At 43.0% G+C, this 18,479-nt stretch overlaps 1 protein-coding gene across 13 annotated transcripts in view; it reads left to right on the top strand.

The window, feature by feature from the left end:
• Pard3 (par-3 family cell polarity regulator) overlaps window positions 1–18,479 on the top strand; it is a 531,306-nt gene that overhangs the window by 475,123 nt on the left and 37,704 nt on the right. The gene's annotated exons all lie outside the window — the stretch shown is intronic.

The following is an 18,479-nucleotide window of genomic DNA, read 5'->3' as shown; positions in this document are numbered from 1 at the left end:
ATTAGATTTGTTTAGCATCCACCTCTGAGGCAGGAAGAAGCTCTGTGGACCCCTGCAGTCTTGTTTACACATCTGTCTTCTGGGCAGCACTCAAGCTTGATTTGGTGATTTCCTCTTGTACCCACCACCCAGATGTTAACCTGACGTCTTCTTGATACCAGCCAGCCAGGTTGACTCACTGTAACCTAAATTCCAGGGCTTTTTGAGCCCACACATTCCAAAACAAATTACCTTCCTTTTCTTTTACACATGTTTTTGTTGTTGTTCTGACCATCAGCATGTAACTTGAAGATTACTCTCTTGCCTTTAATGCCACTTTCCAACATATCATGCATTAATATACTTGGATCTGCAAACTATTAAGATGTATTATACATACCATCTTCCCATCTAGACTGTAAATTTCTTTGGTGAAAAAGGAAACAGGGAAAATTGCGCTCCACTTAAGCAACCTAGCCTGGAACTAATGCATATAATTGCTAATTCTTACCCATCGAATTAGGTAGGTGAACAGTGTTCTGTGCAGCCCTACAGAACAGGAGGTCATGGGGATCATCTCAGGCTAGATACAGTTCTGTCAGAATCACTGTTGGGCATGGTAACATAGCTGGTGAAGACCCACTCAGCTCCTAAGGCATTGCTGGCCTCACCAGCCCTGAGTCTGCTGACTGGAGGAAGTGATTCCCATCCTTGCCTGAGGGGTGCAGCAGAGTCCAGGGACAGCCCCTTGGCAACAGGTATTCACATGAACTGGTTAAAACTGACAGCCCAGACACAGGTTCTGTGAACCTTCTTTTATGGCCTGTGAGAAGGAAACCCTTTATGCTCAGCTTATCAAGCTGCGCTCACATAAAGGGCAATGACAAGGGGACCCCTTCAGTAGCAGAGTGTGCAAATTGGTGACCCCAAAGCTGGGACCACCAGATCTTGGAGAGGCAATCAGACATATGGTAGACAACTGGGGATGATGGTTTGAAAGTTGGAGGGCTTGGAAATAATCTCCATATTTCACAGTCCTGGAGTACACATGTGGTAGACATAAAAGGAAGTTGACGCTTTACCTGTTTATTCAGGAGGACAATAATAGTGCTATTCTTTGTACCAAAGTCCTGTTCAGTTGCAGGAGTAATAAAGGGAGCATTGCTAATAAATTCAGAGTATTTCTTTAGAACACTGGGTATTTTCTTCTTACCCAGCTCATACTTGAATCTACCACGTCAGCTGAAACCTAGGACACCATGAATCCTAACACTGGAAGTGAGCTTTGCTCTTTTTATGGCCTTTATATAGCTAAAAGCTGACATGTACCCCATAGGGTTACTCAAGATATGCAGTGTAATTCGTTGCATGTTGAAGGACTCTGGTGTATTCTGGAACAAGAACTATCCAGTCTATTCTTCACTGAAATTGAGATCTGCTCGTGAAAATCGGGTGTGCGTGTACAGATTTAATGCATGCAATAGGATTAGCCAGTTCCTGACTAATTAGTCATGTGGTAAACAAAGAAGAAATTGAATTCAAAACAGGCAATAAGCCGATGTCTGAAGTGATTTGTACGATTTCCTGAAAGGATTCCCAGTTGGAGTGAAGCATAAAGAGGTGGCAGAGCCAGCAGTGCTGAATATTTACTGTTTCTTATTTGTTTTCTCATTGTTCCCTATGTAATAATGAATACATTACTCATTACTTCCAATTACTGCATATTGTTATGTAAATTCCACAGCAATTATCTATACCTTTTTAGCAGGAAATTTTGATTCCCACTCATGTGATTTAGCTCTTTTTGGCAGGGGGGACCAACAAACAAATACGAATTTTAGGAAGCCTGGAGTATGTCGCATAGAACGAAATGACCCTGTGTGGTGAATTGTGGCCTGCAGCACAGAGTCACCTAAATCTTTGCTACTAGGAGTGTGGTTCATGAATGATCAGGTCAGCCCCGGGGGAGCCCTATGGGACAGAAGTTCCAGTAACACATGTGCATGCTCGCTGGTAGGAATCAGCTGTCTGGCTCATGTGTGGGAAGTATTGAATGCTGTCTTCTCGTCCTGTTCTGTCAGACTGTACAGAATTGTGAAGATGGGTGTTTGATCTATGTGCAAGCAGTTTTCTTTGCACATACCACGTGATTCCATCGGATGACGTTTTGCCACGTTATAGATGAGTGATTGTGGTCGTAGTTAAAGGTTAACTGAATACCTAAGCCATTTCCCCAGCACTTGGAGTTTTTCAAAACTCAAGCCATTTTTGGGAAAACACAGTTTTCCCCTTTGTATCAAAGCTCATATGAATTCAATTTTGGGGGAAATTTAAGCCACATGTTTCTGATTCATTTACACTTAACCCTTGAGAAGGTTGTGTTCCAATAGTAATTGCCTGTCCAGAAAAATTTCATTCTTTTAGTAAATCCTTCCATAAGGGCAGGGATGTAGGGGAGACCGTGGGGGGCATGGTTGGGTCATGACTCCCTGTCTGCTGGCAGCCCCTTGTAGGGGAGACCGTGGGGGGCGTGGTTGGTTCATGACTCCCTGTCTGCTGGCAGCCCCTTGTAGGCTCTGTGAGCACTGCCCTCTTTCTTTTTTCGGGCACACAGCTTTGGCGAGAGAGATGAATTATAATTGAATAGTGTCTTCTGTGTTGAAATTCAAAAGACAGCAAACCTTCAATCCTAGCACGTGGGAGACAGAGATGGGCAGATCTGGGTTCGAAGCCAATCCATGCTACGTAATGAGTTTCATGCCAGCCAAGGCTTCATCATAAGATCTTGTCTCAAAACAAAAAATGAAACAAAGCGAAGCAAAGAGGTCAAGCTTGAATGGCTACCTCAGTGGCTTGCCACCTTATATTTTGAGACAGAGTTTCTCACTGAACCTAGAGTTCTCAATGATTTGGTTATCATGGCTAGCTAGTAAGCCCCCAGGATCTACATGCCACCCCCACCCCCACCAACTCTGAGATTACAAATGCGCATTGCCACCCTTTACACAGGTTCTAGGGAATTCTAACTCAGGTCCTGAGGCTTTTCCAGGGAGCACTTTGCCTACCTAGCCAGCTCCCTAACCCAAAATTCAGTTTCTTTTTTGGTGTTTTTTTTTTCTTTTTTGATTTTTGGTAAGACTTGTATTCTTGTTTGTCATTCAATGAAACATTTTTTTAAGTTGATGGATTGTAAATATGAAACTATATGTCATATATGCCATCAGTAGCTTTTAGGGTAAGGGAAAATAGTGGTCAAATCCTGTTTTCTATTCAAACTTTCCCTCTTCATTTAGTTGGTTTCTTTAAGCTATTTAAGCTGGTCACAGCCTTAGCAGCCTCTGGCAAATGAAAGTGCATTTGAATTCTGTTCCAGGGAACAGCAAAGACAAACTCCTTCAAGGGCAGCGCCAAGCAAGGCTCTGTGCACAACTCAATATTTTGCAAAGCAATGTGAGCAGGAGAAGCTGGCGCAATCTGCACCTCAGTCCTGTCAGCATCCCCTTGGTGACTTCCCTTCACCCTTTAGGCTGTGATGTGCAGTGTCTGACATGCTTGTCCAGGAAGACAGCTTCTCTCCATCTGTCCCCTCTAACCTTGCAGGGACTGCTGGATGTGGTGTGGAGGACAAGTCATCCTATGCATGTATGCTGCCACCATATGTCATCCCTATGTGCTGTCCCTGTGCCCCTGTCCACAGTCAGTGCACACTGTCTGTGCCTCGACATTTTCCAGCTCATCTCCATCCTAACATGTCACCCTTGGCAACTAGCTTTCATGACTGTTTTCCCAAGGACTGTATCTGTTTGTTTTACAGAGCTCCGACCCTACTGCCAAGGTCAGATTAGCTACGAGGTGAAATTCCTGAATGAATAAATAAACCTGTGACTTACGTCTACTGAGCCACCTCCGAAAAGCTGAATAATATTGATAAAGTTGGTTGTATTTGTTTTGTGATTTTGTAATAGGATCTCATGTATCCCTGGCTGACCTGAAACTATGTATCAAAGATGATCTAGAACTTCTAATTCTCCTGCCTCCATCTCCAGAATGCTGGGATTATAAGTGTATAAAACCACCCCAAGTTTATGCAGTGTTGGGGATTAAATTTACAGGGTCTTGTGTGCATTAGGTCAGCACTCGACCTACTAAGCTACATTCTCCACCTAGTAAAGTTGTTGAATGAATAAAATTCATGACTCCCAGACAAGCTTTGAAAAGCAAACCACGTATGAAGACATCAAATGTGAGCTTGTGGATGAGACTGAGTATTTTATAAATCAAGCTAGTACTATAGGTATATGGTTCTCAGCCACACTCTAGGCTCTTTGCCAGGCACCTCTCCAGCCATGCTATAGGTCATGGAGGTCTGTGTGAAAGATGATGTTGGCTCACTATGGCCATTGAGACCAGAGAAAGATACTAAGCAGCAGTGTCCAAAACTCCTGTGCAGTCACCACAAGCTTCCGCTGCACGGTTCCTTGGGCTTGGCCTGTTCCACCTGTCAGTCCATTTGTTAAGTTGTTGGAAACTCTCACTTTTGTGTATTTGTTTCACACACAGCATTTCCATGACTCCATTCTATAACCCAGTCCACTGTGGTGTACTGTATCTCACTGTCAAATATCTCCCTCCTCTTTATCTGAATTCCCTAAGGTCACGGTTTCTTCATTTGGTCCCCAGTACAGAGGAGCCACAGCTGGCCACCTCCAACATTGCTTCTCTCTCCACCCTGGGGATCACGAATCATCATACCAGTGGTTGAACTTTCACCCCAAATTTTATCACCAGAATCTCAGCTGCCTTTGTAGCCCCTCCCCTCCTCCTCTTCCCTAACCCCATATACACTTCCCCTTCCTCCTTCCCTGTTGTCCCAAGCTGTTTTCTGGTTCCACTCGTCACCACCACAGGAAACTATGCCACTTCTTTTGCCATGCCTCTTGTGGTTCCCTGCAACTGCAAGCTTCTGGGTTGCCTGGCCTCTTCTTTGTGTCCCCTGTAGTACACAGAACACAGAATGGAATTTTCTGGAGGCTTTGCTTCTTGTTCACATGCTTTGTTCCAGTGTGGATTGGGAAATGTGGTCAGCCAGTCTCTTGAGCAACAACTCCTATTCAAAGGGAAATTCTGTGTGTGTACAGACGAGAATAGTAGAGGAAAGAAAGTCAGATAAAAAGTTTCACTTGAAGAGCCCAGCACAGGACAGAGGAAAATTCTGTACCTTTCATTAGGAAGTCTTTTGCTGGATGTAGTGTCTCATACCTGTAATCCCATGATTGGGCACCTAAGGCAGGGGGATCACCACAAATTCCAGGCTAGCCTGGGCTACAAAGTGAGATTCTGTCTTAAAACAAACCAATAGATCTACATACCCAGGAGGCATAAATGAACTCGGTGGCTTTGGGGGTTCTTATGTTGCAGTCCAACACAGGATGTGCTGGTAGTAGAGATAGCTTAGTACCAACAATTATGTGGTAGGATTTCATTTTGCAAAATTAATGCCCTCAAACTATTCAGAAATCCTTGGATAAAAGAAAATAAGGATTTTAGTGAAAAGATGACAGCAAAGTGTAAGTTTGTTACCAGACATTATGTTTTATGAGCACAGATTGGCAAAGTACAGATCAGGACCCAGCTGTCGATTGTAGAAACACTCTTCAGTAACCACCTCAGGCCGCTGGGCCCTGTGTGGGAAAAGCCTGTCAGAGAAGATCAGAGTGAAGCACGTCCCCCTCACGATGATTTACCAGCGGAGTGTCTATCCTGGAGGCTCCACACAGCATCTAAGGAAGAGTGCAGCTAACTGGAACCACACAGCAGCATGTGGACTCGAATATATTTGACATCAAAGCCGAGCTCTGGCACGATGTTTTGGAATTCTCATAAACATGTGCTCCTTTCTCTGCATTAAAGAAAAAAGATAAATCAGAAACTCCAAGATTAGTGTTTACTAATGGCATGTTTTATGTTAATATAATTTTTCAGGGGATGAAACACCATTTAAGTCAAAGTACTCAGCAAAGGAAGTGACTCTAAGCATTCACATCAAATACAGAACTATCACCCAATGACTTTGATGCTTAGTGTTGAGTTTATCATATTTTAAATTATTAACATTTATGGTAGAGGAGACATCTTTTCATGAAATATTTAACTACATATCTTATAACTCTCTCTTCACCTCTTGACCCCCAAAATGGCAAACAAAGATAGCTCACATGTTATAACTCCATCAAACACACAACCTTTTCATTAAGAAAAGAGAGAGAAAAAGAAGAAAAGCCGCTGCAGCCATTGTGATGGCCTGACCTTTGTTAAGACCCATCTGTTCCTCCTGGTAATCCTCTGCACCCCCGGGAATGGCCAGGGTCAAAGGGCAGCCCTTTCTGGTAATGGGGGTACATGATGATAAGAGGGGTGCATGACTTCGGGATATGGAGTCGGTACCAGGAGTCTGGTGCAAAGATGGCATTGCACAAAGGGACATGAATAATCAGCCTTAAAAGTAAATTAGAAAACAAATTAGAAATTAATGTCTTATAACACTGCCTTCCATTACCAAAGTGAAGACAGGTTCAAGCACAGACAGGGAACTCTGCACAAAGGAGACAGAGCAAGCTCAGAATACATAAAGGAAGAATTGCTCGAAGAGAGCTGCTATCTGCTATGCTATCTGTGTTTTCAAACTTCATTTTGATTTTGGGTATTGAAAATGATTGGTTTTACCATTTTTGATACTGATCCAAGGAGGCATGTGTCCTGAAGCTTTAATGGTCTGTAAGATTTTGCATGTGTTCATGTGGATGCATATGTGTTTGCAAGTGCCTGTATGTGAAGGCTAGACATTGACGTTGTTTTATGTGATGGGGTCTCACTGGTCAGGAACTCACCAGTTGTCTAGACTGGCTGTCCATCAAGCTCCCAGAACCTGACTCTGCTTCTCTAGCTCCAGGATTATAAAATGTGCCATCATGCCCAGCTTTTAAAAATGCAGATGATGTCTATGTGGATGTGAGTGCAGGTATCCATAGAGGCCAGAGGATCCCTGGAACTGGAGTTACAGTTAGTTGTGAGTCACCTGGTGTGGGTTCTGGGAAGTGAACTCAGGTTAACTGCTGAGCCATCTTTCCAGCCTCATACCCTGCTTTGTTACATGCCTTCTGGGGATCAAACTTGGGTAGGTCCTCATGTTTGCACCACCACTGGTTTATGAACTAGAAGCCACTGTTCCTCTTATTAGCTTGTTGTAATGGGGGGGGGTGTTCCTGGGCTCAGTTGTGCCTGGTGTAGCATGTGTCCAGCTCTGACACACACACACACACACACACACACACACACACACACACACACACACAGGAGCTCTTTCAGCTGACCCAGCCACAACACTGATGCTCACAATGACCTGAGGTGTTGACTTGGGGCATAAAGATACTTCTGTGGTAGTCAGACTTCAGAAGCTTCATTCTAGGTAAGTAATGTTTGTGGGCAACATGACTAACTGCCCATTGTGAATCCCCAGAACACTGCTGATGAGGTCCAGTCAGAACACAGACACAGGGTCCTAAACAGTTGAGTTAAAGGGGGACTGGGTGTGAGTCTTCAGCGGTCCAACTGGCAGGTCGGTCAGACTTAGGCTTGTTTTCACTGGCCACTCTCTTCATTAGCAGAGTAGCTTTGTTTTACAAATAATGACACCAATATTATTTGTTATATCTGGAGTGTGATTCCATATAAAATAGACTGGAAGTTGATATGGAGATTACTAACCACTGTCTTTAATCAAAAATGGAAGTAAAGGAACATAGCTTTCAAAGAACCTTAGGATTAACCTTTTTTCCCCCCTTGAGACATGATCTCATGTAACCTAGGCTGGCATCAAACTAAGAATAACCTTGAACCTTTAAAGTACTGAGATTGCCAGCATCTACCACATCGGATTGATGCAATGCTGACGGTTGAACCCAAGGCTTTGTGCATGCTAGGTAATCACACGGCCAGCTGAGCTGCATCCTGGGCTGTGAGGCCAGCTCTTGACAGAGTAAGACCCTGTCTCAAAAAACCAAGCCCCCCCCACAAATAAATTTAAAAAATTTAAAGGTGACTCTTCAGTTTGTGTTCTGGAAAAAGAAATCTTTAAGAAGACCATCTGGGATTTGAGCATTGTGGGGTACCTGCTAGGTGTTTCTGACAGGACTTCTTCTTCAAGGAACAGAGGGCTGTTTCAGCATGGCTTAGAGTCCTTGAGTTCTTCCTAATGCTAGTGAGATTTCTGGAGTTTCTGTCTGTCAGTAACAAGTGGAAGTTTTGTCTTCAGAGTCAGGGCAAGAAGCAGCTTTTATCCATACTAACAGCCCATGCTTTGGCACCCAACAAGCACTACTGCTGAATTTAATTTTGTTTTCCAATTAATTTTCTCCAACAGACAACTTTTCCAAAGCTTCATATGTTATCAGCAATAAAATGAAATCCCTTTTTCCTACTTCATATCTTTGAGTGCAGCTCATTGAATTTGAGTGAGGGATTAGGGAAAGAAATTAAGAAGGGACTGGTTGTAAAGATAGGATGATGATAATGTTAACCGTTGCAGAGATAATGGAAGTTGTGGGAGGCCTGGAGAGCAAGATGCCTCATTTCCACATGTTTAGTTGGTATGCTCAGGTGGCTAAAACAGTGCTTTGTTTTGTTTTTAAGATTTTATTTTCATTTCTATGTATGTATGTTTCTGTGTGTATGTCACTTTGATTCAAGTACCCTTGGAGGTGTCACATGCCCCATAGTTAGAGTTAGAGGCAGTTAGACACTGGGAATCAAACTCTGAAACATGTCTCCTGGAAGCCAGCAAGCACTTTTAACCAGTGGGCCACCTCTATGGCCTGAGATGTTGTTTCCATACAAGCAATATATTAGTTTCAAGTATTAACAAGAAGCAACTTAAGAGGATTGACTCTGGTTTATAACTTGAGGAAAATTACTCCAAACATAGAAAATTTCAGTGATACAAGCCCCCACACTGCCTTGCCAAATGCTAGATGTTCAGAAAAAAAATTGATCCATACACAGGTTTAGCTTTTAAATTTCTTGATTTGAATATTTAAAAAAGACGTGTGTGTGAGTGTGTTTGTGTGTATGTGCACACATGCCTGCACAATTAGAAAGAGAAGCTAAAAGCGGTACTTAGTGAGTCTTGAAAATAGGGCAACTTTTCATACAATTCTTGTTTTGGAGTTTTTTCACAATAAAGCTACAAACTATTTTCTGCTATAGCTGGGAGGAAAAAATACATACAGACCTATTGACTGCAACTTGTGGTCTGATCCCTATGTCTTGAGTTTTCATGTTCTGCAGAAAATAACAGAAAGGAAACTATTTATTCTTAGCTTTACACTATTCAGTTCTAGACTGTTTAGATCATAGATTTGTGGCAAGTGTATTTTTGTGGCACTCCAGGACTTGAAATTGCTCATTCTCAGTTAATTCCTGGAAATTGCAAGAAAAATTGGAGAGATCTTCAAAGGTTGGATATAGTTGTCCACCATTATAGTGGTGACCAGTTCAATGTATTCAGTAATGTTGGCAGTTCATGTGAAAAATCCACACTGGAGGGTAACAGAAACTTTGCCACTCAGTCTTCAAACTTGGTTCAAAAGAGAAATAATGTTTATGGCCCCTTCCTTTTCTCCATTATTTGGCTCTGCTTCTGAATCCCCAGACTTGTACAAAGCATCTATTTATTTTGCTTTAGGCAGAGGTTATATTAGTGATTTACTGTTCTTTGCCCACCTCAAATAGATCGGTGTGGTATCTTAATTAAGCATCATTTTGTCTGTGCTCATATTAGATGAACTAAGGAAATAATAATTGTATAAGTTAAACCTAGTTGACTGCTTTGTTTTCATTACCTCTTTCACTCGGATGTTGATTGCCCTGGAGCCGGATGCTGTGGATAACAAGAACCTAGGATCTCAGAGTCCTGTGCTTCGTGCTTGAGCAGAGCAGATCTGTCTGCAGTCCTCTAGCCTGGGGCTCTGCAAGTCACAGCCAGATACTGCTCTTTACCTGCAGCTTCTCTTCCACTGAAGCAGTGAGAGTGTGGTAGCTGTAGAAGATACTTCAGCCCCTAAGACTCAGTGTATATAGACAACACTTGCTACCGGTTCCCAATCCACCAGGAATGGCTTTGCCCTGTGTCTTTCTAATGTGAATTGCCACATTTCTCATACTCTTCTTTGCTTGACATTTTGATTCCCAGCCCAGATGTCATCCTTGTTGGATCTGATTACACCTGCCCTATGCCATCTTTTCATCTCATTCCCACTCTTCATCTTTTTCAAGTTCTGCCTGACATACATGGCACCTCACTGAGGAGAACTCACCAGATGGACTACTTTTTGTTAGTATACCTGGCCATTCTGCATTAGTGAATGCTTCCAATCTTGGTCTGTGAGGGGCACTAAACATTCAGGCAACTCCCCCGCCAAAACTTGCCCTCTAAGAGAAGACTGGGTTCCTCCAAATCCTGGCAAGGGTTCTGGGATTGCAAAGGCTAAGATTACAGTGAATATATGATTGCTTTTATTTGTGGTTTATTTAGTGGATTCATTCCATAAAGTGTGTTAAGAGCTATCATGGGCTACGTAAAAAATCCATGGGGTTTTGTGAGACAGGAACAAGGAAGCAGAGCTACAGAAGGAATGTAATTTTATTGGTGTGGTGATTTGAATAAGAATGTCCCCCATGTGCTCATATATTTGAATTCTTGGGCTTCAGACAGAGTGGCACTACTTGAGAAGGATTAGAAGGTGTGGCCTTGATGGAGGAAGTGTGTCACTGGGGGTGGATTTGAGGTTTCAAAACTCCAAGTGTCTCTCTCTCCCTCCCTATGGATCAGGATGTAGCCTTCAGCTACTGCTCCAGCATCTGTCTGCATGCTGCCATGCTTCCTGCCATGATGACAATGGACTAAACCTCTGAAATGATAAGCAAGCCTCCAAATAAATGCTTTCTGTTATAAGAGCTGCTGTGGTCATGGCATAGCTTCACAGCAATAGAACACTGACTAAGATAGTTGCTTGCCACCATGTAAGAGAGGTTTCTTTTTAATAGGGTTAGTGCTGAGGAGACTTTCTTACTACACTGACATGGGTGGTCTGGACTCTCCTAATTTTAGGACAGACTGTCAATTTTGGTATCTATCTGCTTCACTTAGATGAAGTTTCATTTAGAATGAGGGACTCTATTTTTATTTGATCTGATCCATTGGGTTAATGGACGCTCAATACAGAAATATGGAGGCCTAAAATTTCTGATTGACAAACCTAAACCCCTATCACCTAACAGGTGACAGACAACTCATTTATTTCTGAGGTTAATACTGTGATGAACATGAAAACACTTAAATAAATACAGAGGATGCAAAGCATGTCCTTCATCTGTATGAGGAGAAACAGATGTACTGCTGTACCAGTGCATGCCTACCTGGGTCTTAGCTGTGTGTGTGAGTCTTCTCTCAGAGCTGACCTGCCATTGAGAAACGTCTCTAGCTCTGAATTGCGGAGTTTCATATTCCAGTGTGGTGGTGTCAGCATGCCTTGGGCTTGGAGGGACAGGTCCTGTCAACCTGTGAAGCCTAGCTAGATACCATAAAACCCATTCAAGAAAGTGCTTCTAGTCTATTGGATCGATTTCCAAAGTTCTTTCCTTTTTAGTCTCTGCACCTCGTTGCAATGGGTCAGAGTTGGAGTGTATGGTGAGTGTTGCAGCTGAAGTCAATTAAATGGAACCATTTTCTTCTTTCAAATAGCTTGGTTTTGTTTAATTTGCTATTGTCACCATTTCTCCCAAGATCACCACTTCGGGCCTAGCACACTGCTAGTGAGCACATGTTAACATATGCACACACGAGCCTCTGTGCCTCCCACTCCAGTGGCAATGCCTCCTCCTCCTTCTTATTCTCCTTAGATATAACGGGGTCCTTGCTCTCACTCAGCTTGTGGATGAGTACAACAAATCCACCCCTTACCCTCTCAGCATTAAACTTCAACCACACATCTCCTAGCTATAATGGCCTAAAAAACTCCCTTGTAGTGAAACAGTCTCTCCCAGTTGTCCCTGTACTTGGGCCTGGATGAAAAATGGGCCACTAAGGCAGGCACTCTGCTCCTTTACAGGTATCTGTCATGCGAATTTGATGGCTGTCAAATACTTTGGGCCAGCTGTCAATAATTACTGCTGTGAAAGGTCAGAGTTCACACTTTCTCAAGTAGTCTGGGGGTGCATGCTTTGTTCTCTTGCTTGCTTCTCCCATTGGAGGGCAATTGCTTTGAACACCAGAAAAGAAAAGATTACAGAAGATTATACCTCTTATGGGCAATCTCTGTGACTCCTTCAGTGAGAAAAGTCTGTAAGGAGGAGTGTGACTTGCTCAGCAATTACTCACCCTGTTAGGTCTAATTCAGAACACTTCAATTGCCCATTATTTTAACACTTTTTTTTCTTTTTACAAGTACCCAACAGCAGTGTTGGAACTGCAGTATGTTGGTGCCTACTGTTGCTACCAAGCTATGTGCTCTGTTTGGAGGATAAACTCTTAGAAGACACTGTGATCCACCCACTCCTCATTTGTTTCATGAAAGTCTCTTTAGTTCTGTGTGACTATGTGAAGCATTCAATATGGTGAATTACTCAAATAACCAAAGCTTAGTGCTATTATGAACCAAGCTGTTCTCTATTTATAAGTTAGAGTTAATGACCCGTGCCCTCTCTAGCAGCGTATTCAAACAATGGTTAAACCACATTTTGGAGTCCTTGGCCAATCATTTGTATTAGCTGTTTCTTTGTGTTTAAGGGCTTTTTGCCCCCATGTTAACTCGAGACTGTTAAAATATTTAGTTCTGTTTCTATAAAGTCCTATCCACTTCTTCCACAGCCATATGATTTTCCTTTTCTACCAGTGACACTTGATGCTATGAAATATTATCACATTTTAAAAACAAGTTCATGGTTGGAAATGCTGAGATAATTCTTTTCCATGCAAAATTTACTTCTTGTACAAAGGCAGTAGTGTGTAGTGCTTAAAATTATCTATCTGATCTTGGACAAGCCACTTAGGACTTCCATTCCTTCGCTCCCATCAGGGAAGGTGGCATAACAGGACTCAGCTTTTACAGTTGTAAGACGTGGGTACACAGAGAGAGCCTATTGCCTCAGGGATAATGTAATTGCTGTTTTGTCTATTTCATCATGGATATACAAGTGAGTAAGGGTTTTGTTGCAACTGTCTTGTAGCTCAGGGGCCTTTTGGTTATATCCATCTGTATTGTGGGTTGAGCTAAGCTTGAGAAGTTGAGGGGTTTGCTGTTCTTTCCCATCTCCCACAGTCTTGTGAGTCTTCTGTTTCTGGTATTTACACAGAGTAAAGTGAATAAAATCAGCCTTCTGCCTACCTTTGTGACTTAGGTGATAGTTATTCTGAGCTACAAGGAAACCGTTATCTGCTCATCTGCCTCTGGGTGCATGTCTCCTGCATGATGCCAATCACCACCTCTTCTAATCCTAAAAGATCATGTAAATTTTTATATAAAACCTTTCTCCAAAGGTCTAGTTAGAAGAGATTGCTTATTAGCCACAAAAACATTCTCTTAGTTGAAATTCTATGATTATTTTGTTTCATAAACTCGGTTTCACTTTCAGGATTTGCGAACATCAAATTGCAGGATTCAGTCCTTGTCTGTGAAAGTCTGGGACAACAGCTGATATCAGGATTGTCATAGTTATTCCTGCCCTAGAGCATCTCATCTGTTCTTTCTCACTTAGGCCTGACAGGTTCTTAGGCTGCATTGCTTGCTGTAGAAGCCACCAGGCACATTTGCCTCTTTAGCTTTCGGTTCCTTAAAATTAAATGAGAACTTCAGTTCTTCCATGAAGCTTCCAAGGGTGAAAGAACCCATAGCTACTTGAAGCAATCACAATGGACAATGTGCTTGAAAGTTGTGTTCTCCAATGTTGTTGGACAGTACACCTGTCATTGTTTGGCATGTGATCTTTCTTACTAGCCAAGTCTGGAAGTCTGGTTTCTTAGATGGTGTGTAGTAAAAATTAACCTGGATACACTCATGGTCTCAGGTTGCTGAGTGACTTTGGCCTTCACCCTGTCTAAACCACATGGGTAACAAGTAATAGAAGAGGGTAGACAACCAAACACACAGGGCATCCTAGAAAACCACAGAAGTAGAGATTCAGAAACCGGAGGAAACCCAAGAGAAGTCACTTCAGAAGATTCTGAGTTCCATGGAAGTTGGTTCATACTTAGTTTTAGTGACTGTGTTTTGCATTTACATAATGTCAGTACTTCTGTCGAAATTAAGTGGTAAATAGGTATCTTTTAGGTGACTGCAGTTTTTAAATCATGACATTCCCAGGAGTTGGCTTATGAAATTTTCTCAGGTTGACATCAGCATTTTTTTCTTTTCTTTTTTGGGAGATTATAATAAAATAAGCATCATTTCTCCCTTCCTTTCCTCTTTCCAACCCCTCCCCCATATACCCCTCTGTGCTCTTTTTGAAATTCATGGCTTCTTTTTTCAATAATTGCTATTATTTATATACATATGTATATGTACATATATGTATACGTATATACATATATATTCCCAAATATAACCTGCTAACTCAATGTAATGCTACTCATCATGTTTTCAGGGCTAATATTTGGGTATTTGATGAATAGTGGTTGATTATTTCTCCCACACTCAGCATTCATTAGTAGGCTATAGTGTCTTGTGTAGGGTTGGGGCCTCCTGGGTTTTCCCCACCCACTTGGGCATGTCTATTGGTGTCGTCCTTGTTCAGTTCATATTTATTCAGTCTTGTTGGTGAGACTTCATCAGTGTTACTTCTGACATTACTAAGAGGGACAGTCTCACAGAAAAGTTCGTGATCCTCTAGCTCTTACTGTCTTTCCACTTCCTCTTTCCTCAGTTCCCAAGTCTTAGGCGTGAAAGTGTTTTGAAGGTGTATCCTTTGGGACGGGGCTCTCCAGTTCTTCATTTTGATGGGTGGTGATTTTCTGTAATGGTCTTCGTCTCTTGCAAAGAGAAGTTTCCCTAGTAAGGGATGAGGACTGCTATACTTATGGGTGGACATAAGGACAAATACTTAGAATGCAGTTAGAGTTATGCTGGTTTAGTAAAGTGGTGGTTGTAGGTTCTCCTCCAAGATCTATGACTTCACCAACACTGAGTAGTTGGCTAGGTTTCCAGTACCCAGCATGCTTTCCCTCTTGCTGAGCAGGGGAATATTAATTTTTAAAGAGAATGCAGGAGTTGGGTGGCAGCTTGGTGCTCATCACATACTCAATATGTTCAAAAGCTGGGTTTGATCCCAGCCCTCCTGCCTCACACCCCATACAGGGCAAAAATGTGGTAGGAAAATAGAATAAAAAATATCAGATTGCACTGGGAGTGCTTTTATTTAATAATCTGTTTCAATCTTATACTTATGTGCATTTGTGCTGATTACTACATAAAATACCCCTTTTATTGGGGTTGTGGTTAAAACATGAAAAATACTTGGTTAGAATTACAATTAACTGACAAATAGAATTCTTTCTCCAGTTTAGTAATGCCTGTTTCCATGGTACCATTAGCTTGCTTTGTCATCCATCCTGTCATGCTTTTAAGACATCAGGACCATGGGAAACTAAGTAAGTTATTCCTCAGAGTCAGACGCTGGGAACAGAGAACCCCGTGTAAGGAACAAGGGATGGCATGGCCTCAGACTTCATGTGTGTGCTACAGCTTTGATAGAAGACTCAGAACCCCCTTTATAGTATAAACATTTCAGGTTCAGGAACAGGGAAATCATTCAACTCTGGGAGTTGCAAACACATGTTCTGTGTTGGAAAATGCAGACCCTGAGCATAAATACACATGTCAGGGTTAGTCTTGATTATCACCTTGACTGGATGAAGAATCAGCCAAGAGCCACTCTTCTGGGCATGTTTTTGAAGGCATTTCCAGAGAGATGGGACTAACGAAACACTTTGAATGTGGACCACACCATCCCCCAGCTGACATCCCAGAATGAATAGAAAGGAAAAGAGGAGGAAGATGACAGAGCAGGAGCATTCCCCTTGTCATGCTTCTCGGAAAGCGTCCCAACCAATCTGCTCTCACCGTGCCTTCCTGCACAATAGACTGGACTTCCTGAGGGGTAATCTAAACTCCACCTGTCTTTCCTATGCCAATTATTAAGTCACAGAGGCGAGAAAAATAACACAACTTATAACGATATTCGATAACGATATTCGATGCTATATAGAGAAAACAATATATTTATTTACCAGAGAGAGAGGGAGAGAGCCTCACAGACCAGGAGTTAGAAGCATGGCTGGCTTCCAGGAGAAAAGGGAAGCCCCTTTTCCTTTCACTTCCTTTTATCTCTACCTTGACTCCGCCCTAATGGGCGGATAGCTTTGTGGGGTTCACTCCTACAACAACTGGTTAAAGGAAATGGAAGCGAATCAGAGAAGCGTGTGTCTAGGCAGCAGTTCTCACTCACTCCACAAGCTCATGGCTCATGCACTTGTCTGCAGCCAGCCGCCTGCCCTCAGCAAACTCGGGTCTTGTTTCTAGAGGGTCACAGGCCCACTAAACAAGCAACAGCGAGGCCGCCTACAGTGCACCCCTAATCTCCAGAGGTAGCTGTTCCGCTCTTCATTCAGACGATGATCTCTTCCCCGGTGATCCTGACCTTCCTCCAGGTGTGAAGCTCTTGGCACACTCTGTGAGTTCCCCAAGGCTGGCGCTCTATGGGCAGGATTGATTCTTCACTGTGACATACAACTTAGGAATTCAGTTTCAGTCTTTTCATAGAACAATTGCATTCAGGATTCAGCACAGGCCTTTCCATGATGCATTCATCTTCAAGGGCTGTTTTTTTTTCTTTTTCTTTTCTTTTCCCCTTGTTTCTATTGAAAGATTGCCAACAGAAATAAATTGAGTGGGATGCACTTCCGTTGTCACCTCTCTGCTTTTACGTAGATATTTATAGTAAGAAGATTAAATATGCAGAAGCTATTCTTCTATTGATGTGAAGCAGAGATGCAGGGGTTTAATAAGCTCCTGGGTGGTGGTTTGGTCTAATGAGAAGGACATGCAAATATCCAGGTCTAGCTGAGTGAGACTGTCACTCTGGGAGGCTGCTGCCACCTACAAAGTCTGTAGGACCATCAGCCAGGCTCAATCATGCTCTGTGCCAAGAATGAGCTGGTGGCTGGAGTGGGAACTCCCCAGGAAAAACCTTGATCCAAGCTCATTCATCACCTCTGGGTTTTCTCATGGGAGCACCTGCAACATAGCCTTTAACTCTTAATTCCTTGCTCTGAATAGACTCTGCCTTTCCAACTTAAAACTTGAAATAACTCATCTGGTCTGACCGGGAGCCATCTGTCCACGTGCAGAGGCTATGTGATCTTATCTGTTGTTTTCAAACCCACGGCGTGTGCTGCTTTGTTAATGCATGTGGACTTACAGCCTCTCCATCACATGCATACCTGCCCCAATCTGGTGCTGGTCGGCTAAAAGAACCACCTTGAAGTTATCAGAAGGAGGAGCAGCTTCCAGCCCACTGTGGACCTGGAGCTGGCGGCACTGCTGAGCTCCTGTCATTGCTTTAAGTGTTGTGAAGGGGAGGCATGTGGCACCTGCATCTCTGAGTATGCCTTGCCAGCATGCAACACTCAGGTCACAGAGTCTCTGCCTGTCAATGGGAAGCCACTGCCTTTCCTGTCAACTGCTCTCACCTGTTGTAGTACTGCTGCCATCAGGTAGGGGTCTCGTGTGTGTGTGTGTGTGTGTGTGTGTGTGTGTGTGTGTGTGTGTGAGTGCGCGCGTGCATTTAAGTATAAGTACATATGTGTACCTGCAAATGGAGGCCAGAGACCTATGTTGAGGGTTATTTTTAAAGGGCCATCCACCTTGCTTTTGAGGCAGGACCTTAAACTAGTATGAAATTTCTCACATGGGTTAGGCTAACTGGCAATCTCAGGGGTCTTCCTGTCTCTGCCTCCTCAGCACTGGTATTACAAGCATGTCCCATCATACCTAGCTTTTAAATGGGTCCTGGGGATTAAACTTGGTTCCTCATAGATATGTGGCCAGCATTTCACCAACTGAGTCATCTCCCCAGACCACTCTCTGCTTCTTTTTTTGACACATTTTATTTTATAGAAAATTACATATCTGTCCCCCCATTCCCTCTCCCTCCCATCCTCCCATGCTTCCCACCAACCCTCCAACCCACCCACCACCCACTTCCCAGGGATAGTGAGACCCTCCATGGGGGATCATCAAAGTCCATCAAATCATTTGGGGGAGGGCCCAGGTCCTCCTTTCCATATCTGGGCTTCAGTAGTATCCCTCCATAGGGAATGGACTCCCCAAGTTCATTTGTGACCTGGGAATAAACTCTGGATCCATTGTTAGAGGTTCCATAGACTGTCTTGG

Source organism: Mesocricetus auratus, unplaced genomic scaffold (assembly GCF_017639785.1).
Source record: "Mesocricetus auratus isolate SY011 unplaced genomic scaffold, BCM_Maur_2.0 Super-Scaffold_100013, whole genome shotgun sequence".
Classification (NCBI taxonomy): Eukaryota; Metazoa; Chordata; class Mammalia; order Rodentia; family Cricetidae; genus Mesocricetus; species Mesocricetus auratus.
Note: the sequence above shows the minus strand (reverse complement) of the source record. Positions and strands in the feature narration are given on the sequence as shown.